Source organism: Sycon ciliatum, chromosome 1, assembly GCF_964019385.1.
Source record: "Sycon ciliatum chromosome 1, ocSycCili1.1, whole genome shotgun sequence".
Classification (NCBI taxonomy): Eukaryota; Metazoa; Porifera; class Calcarea; order Leucosolenida; family Sycettidae; genus Sycon; species Sycon ciliatum.
Genome location: NC_088643.1, coordinates 56,326,284 through 56,333,327, shown reverse-complemented (window position 1 = coordinate 56,333,327; position 7,044 = coordinate 56,326,284). Strand labels below are relative to the sequence as shown.

Below are 7,044 nucleotides of genomic sequence, written 5' to 3'. Positions count from 1 at the left end.
GTTGTGGAGATGTTGTGCTTCTTGACAAGGTCAGTTGAAATGAAGTCGTGGGTTGACCCAGAATCCAGTAGCATGGTAACGCGACGTCCATTTATCTTGCCCTGGACGCGCATTAGGTCGTGTTCGTTGTCGGCGGAAATGCTCCCTGTGCTGGCGGTTACTTCATTAGGCCGGCCAACAGTATCAGGTGACGAATGCTTGACAGGCGAGGCTTGAATTTCGGTCTCCTCGAGGCGTGGTTCCTCATTTGCTAAGGGGCTGAATTTGTTCTGAACTTTGATTCGTGGCCTATTCCTGGGTGCTCTCGTGTTCGCCAGTAGTCGCACTCCCTTCCTTACTGGCGTCCATCGTTTAAAGAAGGCTTGCTTGTGGCGTTCCTCCCTCCTTCTGGACAGAATCTGGCAATATGGCCGGGTTTCCTGCAGGTGAAACACAGCCTTGAACGACCCTCTGGCTCCCTGGTTTCTCTCCCACCGGATGGTGTTGGTTGGCTTGACCAGGGTCCAGGCTGGCGCCTCTGATGCCCTGGTGCGCGCACTGCCTTGGCGTAGCTTGCTTGGGCTAGCCGCATCGACTGGTCTGCTGAGACCGCATGCGCGCAGCTCGTATGGCTTGGGCCAAATGTTGCGGATGCTCCCTAAGTACCTCACCGCTTAGGCCCTGAGCCAGCCCACGCGTGAACAAGATAGCTCTGGAGTGGTCATCAAGCTCGGGAACTTGTAAGCTAAGCCGCGAAAATTTGTTGATGTATTCGTCAAGAGTCTCATCTTGGTGAAGAGCGAATAAGTCGATGCGCGCCTGTTCCCTGTCATAAACCGGGCCGTACACTTCTCCCAGCTTGCTCTTCAGGTCTGGCCAGTCGGAAAACAGCGTGTTTGCCTCCTGAGAGGCGATAAACCAAAGACGAGCGTTGCCCTCCAGAAAACTCGCCGCGTAGCTCAAGCGCTCCTCCGCGTTGTCCAGCTGCAGGGACTTCATGGCGAGTTCGATGGCGAAGGCCCACTCCTTGAACTCTCTTGTATCTCCACGAAACACAGGCGGAGACTTAACATGGCGCATGCGTGGCCTCTCTCCGCTGGGAGCTTGAGCACGTCTTGGCGTTTGATCTGATCCATCGCACTGACCGAGTGCGATAAGGTGATTCAGACGCTTCTGAATCTCGAATATACCGTAGGCGACTAATGCGGCCACTGCGCATAGCCCGAACATGACGAAAAGAAAAACCATCCTCTTGCTACCAGTGTAACAGTCCAACTAACTTCAGTAGTCATTCTTGGAATAAGCAATGATCCTTGCCATAATGCATTCTTATATACATGAACAAGCAATGATGGACATAACACCTAACAGCAGCAGCGTGATAATAGCAGGTGATAAGTGTATCCTATTCCTAGTGTTAGTAGTAACAGTGAATCTGTTACATACTGTCCACTAACACCACCAGTTACGAAATAATCAGCGCATGCGATAACATTGCACGACACTGACCGACGGTACTGACATTCTAGTCTCTACAACTAACTGGCTAACAGCTCTAGCACATCTTGGATGCGCACTCCAACAGCCTCAGTCCAACTACTTGGAAGGTTCTAAGTAGAAATAACATAAGGAGGGGAAGGTGAGCGCAACCAAGATAAGCACGAGCTGAACGTCTCAGCTGTGAAGGACATTGGCGGATGCCAGTATCAGCGAAGATCCTCGTGGCTTCTTCCAGGCAGTCCAGTTTCACGGCCAGTACGGATTTTGCCGCGTTAAGGTGGTAGATATTAATTTTAGATCTACCCGAAGTCTGGGCCACGGATAGGCAAATGCGGATAATGCCGGCAGAAAAATTGGCAGAATTCGGTACTTTTCTGGTAAGTTTCATGCATGTTTGGTATGTGGATAAAGAACTGGAGCAGAATTCGAGGAATTGCCCGCCATAAGGTTTGTATGGTTCTGCCAATTTCACTGCTTTTCGAGCAGAATCTGCCACCTTTTCGAGCATTATCCGCCAATGCCTAGCCACGGACATGAGGGAATCCCACCACGTACGGAGGCGGCGTAGCCTACAGGCCGATTCACAATACAACTTTCTGCGACGCGACACGCGATTTGCGACAGTTGCGACAAGAAACTGCCTGTCGCGAGCTGTCGCAAGCTGTCGCAAGCTGTCGCAATGCACCTGTCGCAGAAGTTGAAGAAAGTTCAACTTTTGCGACATGCGACACGCGACATACACAAATGGAGTACAGTTTCGACCCTGGGTGCACGTGCAGTGTACGTGCAGTGCACGTGCATAGTACTACTTGTGCATGAGGATGTCGCAAACATGAAGAATATTGTGAACCGTGTGTCGCTGTCGCAGCTCGTCGCATGCGTCGCAAGTCGCATGTCGCGTCGCAGAAAGTTGTATTGTGAATCGGCCTTACCGCCAGCGGAGAATCATCTGCGTACCACAGCTGCCTGGCACCATCCGTGTCGGTTGCCTGGGTGAGAGGGAGAATGCCGATGGCGTAGCAGTGTCTGCTCGATGGGGCTGTTAAGTGATGACGTCACAGTTCCTTCGATACGCATAGCAACGATCCCACTGGGGACAAACAAAAGTAGCGTCGTCTCAACCGAACCAGTTGTCAGTGGCAACATATAGGAATCGTGTACATTTCTTCGTTTCTTCTTTGCAGTTTTCAGTGAGTGTTTTGTTTTCTCTTTGTCCTTGATCTCGACGGTGTTGTCGTGCTCATTACCTTACTGAGACGTCTCTTGTGACTGTAGCCAGTGTCACGGAGGATTTTATTGGCGTGACGAGGTAGATCGCCGAGATCGAGCGTGAAAAACGCTCTGCATTAGTAGCTCCTGTAGAATGTCTTTTGGGATGGCGTATCCATGGTCAACAAAGCCAAGGTGCAAGACAGCATAAGAGATCGTGTAAACGATGTGAACTCCAAAAGGTAAGCTCCTGAACAAGTCGAAAGATATGTGTATTTACAAACTCTCTCTTCATCCATCGATTGCCGCTATGCATTGCATTTTGTCTTCACAGATAATCTGGACAAATAAATTATATTGTAACTGGAGAGTGCAATCGTGCTTGGGACCCGGCATCCCAATGTCATCACATGGCTGTGGTGACTAGTGTATACCTGTACCTGGGAGAGTTTTTCCTCAACTGAGACGGAGTGTAGGTGGACGGATTATGAGAAATGCGAAGATGTGGAGTAAGTTGTGTCGAAGAAATGTGTAATATTAAAAATAAAATTTACTTTACACTCAAACATACACTGTACATGTAACATCACGATAATGATTCCATCTTCATATCTCCGCAACAGGTACGCCATACGCACCGAATACATGGTGTGTGTGCACGCGCTTGAGTGCGCGCGTACATGCACACACTCTCATGCGTGGCCGAGTTGGCCGGATGAGCAGACCACGCATTTGCACGAGGTGTCCGTCATGTCATTGGAATGCTGTACTTTATGACTTTATTCCAAAATAGTATGTCTTGCCCCTGTCAAATGGAGTTTGTGTCTATGCTCAGCGGGTATCGGGCCACGACGCCACACTGCAGTCAGCGCTGGAATTAAAATAGCACTTCATGGATTATTTTAACTAATTTCCTTTGCGTTTACATGTACTTTGTTGAGCCCGTGGTTTCATTTCTGTGTTCTGTTATGATTGGCCTCTGGAAATAATCGGAGTGGATGTTATTTTGTCATATGTGTGTGCCTTGTGCAACAGGTTCAAGTCTATATGCACTTCACATTCGGCGTGCGATCTCGGCGTCTGGGACCTGATAACGTCTTGGTTGGATGGGTGATCAAGGATAATACTACTCGGCACACCAATGTACATATCAATGTAATTTTTACTTTTTCAGAGCTGCACTATTTACGGACGAATGTGTCTGTTAGAGAGGAAATAAATAGTATTCACAAACAAGTCCCACTTATTGTTTCTGTTCGTAAAAGGAAATTGCAATTAAATTGGTCATATTGTTCGTTCCGGCTGTTTGTCATTGACTGTTCTTCAGGGTTGTGTTGCTGGAGGTCGTGGCCGAGGCAGGCCCAGAATGTCATAGCTTGATAATATTATTTCATGGACTGCACTTGACGTGCAGTCCCTGCACGCGATCGATTTTTATGGCGCTCGCTTGTTCATACTTGCTCTGTGACGCCGCGACGGGCTTAGGGCTTGTGATGATGACTATTTTCGTCTTGATGCTTACTTCGGTGCTAGCGTGTTTCCCCCGGATTATTTCTATCATCATGCGTGTTCTTGGGCTGAGCGAGCATATGCACGAGTGTGCAGCTATAACCCCGTGTATCTTTGGTTACACTTTGTTCTGCAATGCATGTACCTTGTAACAGTATGTGCTTGCACTGCTTTGTGTGGCCTGCGTATTTCAGGACTATTTAGTGCATTAGACCCAGGTTGGTTTGGTTGCCGGATGATCTCTTGTTGCGTCGCTCTGTGTTTTGTATTCATCAATTTTTGGGCTTGAGAATTGAGCTGGTGTGTGGTTCCCAATATCAAAACATCATGCTGGTGCTCTGTGCTTCGATTATCGACTGTCCGAGCAGTCACGATTCATTACCAGAACGGTCAATACTGTAGTCTCTTGACGTGTTTGTCTTTTTGTGTTTTCGCCGGGAGAATTAGCGGTGACGTTGTACATAGAACGGCAGTGTTGCATCACTGGACGACCCTGCCTCTGCATCTGACTTCATGTCCCCAGGATCTGGTGCAGATACACCAGACAGTCACTTCCTGTAAATACGCAAACAGCAAAAGAAGAGATCCCGCAAATCAGGAAAAACCATTGTGGAAAATATCGAGTAGATCATACACCATTCAATAATCTGGAGTAATTACAGTGAGACAAACACTTCAGTGCTCTCTCTCTCTCTCCATCCTTCCAAAATACCCTGTAACAATTCCCTAGAATTATTTTATTTTATATTCTCAGGACATCATTCTGAACATAATAACTCTTCTTCCATGGTCTTCAATCACCACGGAGGGCGAGAATATATCTAAGTCATGCAGTTTACGGGAGGTGCGAGCTGTCATGGATATAGAGGCTGATATTATTGTGCCAGCGTGAGGGCAGAGACAGAAAGAAGACACTGATTTCTTGAACAACTCACCTACATATAATCGAATCCACAGGGAGCGCTCGTACTTTGATCCATCAGGACGCGAAGAATCTTCAAAGCACTCTCAAACACGGAGTTTTACAGTGTGCAGCCAATTTCACAGCCATTATGAAGGCCCTCGACGACTACAGGAGATTTGTAGAGGAAAGAACAAGGAGTAAACAGCGACAACAATCGCTTGAAGAAAAAGCAAAGAAAAACTGCTCTCTCTCCAGTCATTTAGATGCTGTTGCCTTTGACAACTGGTTCCATCCAGAGGACGCGACTTTTGTTTGTCCCCAGTGCTCTCCGTTGCTATGCGTATCGAAGGGGCCGTGACGTCACACTTAACAGCCCCATTGTAGCCTATGTAGACAGCTAGCCGGGTACACGTGTACCTGGCGCAACCATTTCAACCGGGTCGGAGCCGGGTACATATGTACCTGGCGCTGTCTCACCAGCCGAGTCACATGCTTTAACTGGTTGGTTGGTTTATTTTAATTCGGACAATAAACGGGAAATAGGCCCAAAGGCGAATGGATAGCCGCATTTAGAAAAGAGAGGACACTCAGGACAGGGAGAAAAGTACGAAAGAAGAAGAAGTATCTGACACATACAAGCCATGTAGTCAGTTCTTTCAAAGTTCGAAAGTGTAAAGTACCAACCGGGTCACGGGTGACCCGGTACTATATTTTCAACCGGGTCCAAGCGCCGCCCAACCGGGTGGATTACCCGGCTCACCCGGCGCTGGAGCAGACACTGGGCGTATAGAGAGGCATTGCCAGGATCCCCTTGTGTGGTGCGCTCGCTGGAGGAAATGCTTTCACCGCCAACAAATAGGCGACTCGGGCTTCGGTTGATGGCCACCGTTGCCAGCGCAGGGCACAGATGGCGGACGTTCCGGAGGCATACGCTGCGGTTCAGGGTGTTGAATGCGTAAGCCGCATCAGCCAACAGAACACCATCAGTGTCAGGGGAGTTGTCGGTCATTGCGTGGACTGCGGCTTCAATGCCACACGGCCCTGACCTGCACATAGCTGCAAGCTTCCTGCTGCCTACTGGATGTCTCGACCAATGATGACGAGCGACGAGGTGACGGATCGAGAGGAACAGTACTACGTCCCCAGTAGGCCTTTGCGGATAATGGCGGCAGAAAAATTGGCAGAATTCGGTGCTTTTTCTGGTAAGTTTCATGCATGTTTGGTATGTGGATAAAGAAATGGAGCAGAATTCGAGGAATTGCCCGCCATAAGGTTTGTATGGTTCTGCCAATTTCACTGCTTTTCGAGCAGAATCTGCCACCTTTTCAAGCACTATCCGCCCGAGGACTCCCCAGTGCGGTCGGGTCAAGCACACCGAGCCCGAGTGAATAATCAGTCCTTTGTTTCAAGACTCAGGGCTGTAGGGGTTATGAAGTCTTGATTGTTCAATCGAATCATGATGGTTACGCATGATCATGATGATTGCGGCCTCCCGCCGGCGGATCCCCCACTCAAACTCAAAGCAGCGTTTTGATCCGCGCAAATCTCCCGACAATCGCAGAAATGTCACTTCTCTGCGGTTGACGTCACAGTATAAGAATTAGCAGAGAAGTACTGTTCTCTGTCCACCCGGCGGGAACGGGTACGCGGGAACATTACAATTTACATGGGATAAAAGGAGTTATACCATGGTACGGTACGGAGGGCCTGTTTTCAGCCAATCAGCGCTCGTCTAGCCATGGTTATATGGGCCAGTATAAATCCCGCGCGGGATTTATATAGAATATAAATCCCGGTGCACGGTACGTACGCTAGGGCACTGCCACCGTACATGTTCACTGCCTGAAAGGCAGTGAACTTGTACGGCGGCAGTACTCCAGCGCACGGACCATACATAAACAGACACAACGGACACCACATGCGCGTGTACACTCCACACAGAA

General features: G+C 48.9%; 1 long non-coding RNA gene across 1 annotated transcript; it reads left to right on the top strand.

The window, feature by feature from the left end:
* Positions 1-2,618: 2,618 nt before the first annotated feature.
* On the top strand, positions 2,619-4,489 carry LOC135807043 (uncharacterized). Its single transcript, XR_010551425.1, has 3 exons — positions 2,619-2,930; positions 3,023-3,197; positions 3,724-4,489. It is a non-coding gene; the product is annotated as an uncharacterized LOC135807043 (long non-coding RNA).
* Positions 4,490-7,044: the final 2,555 nt, after the last annotated feature.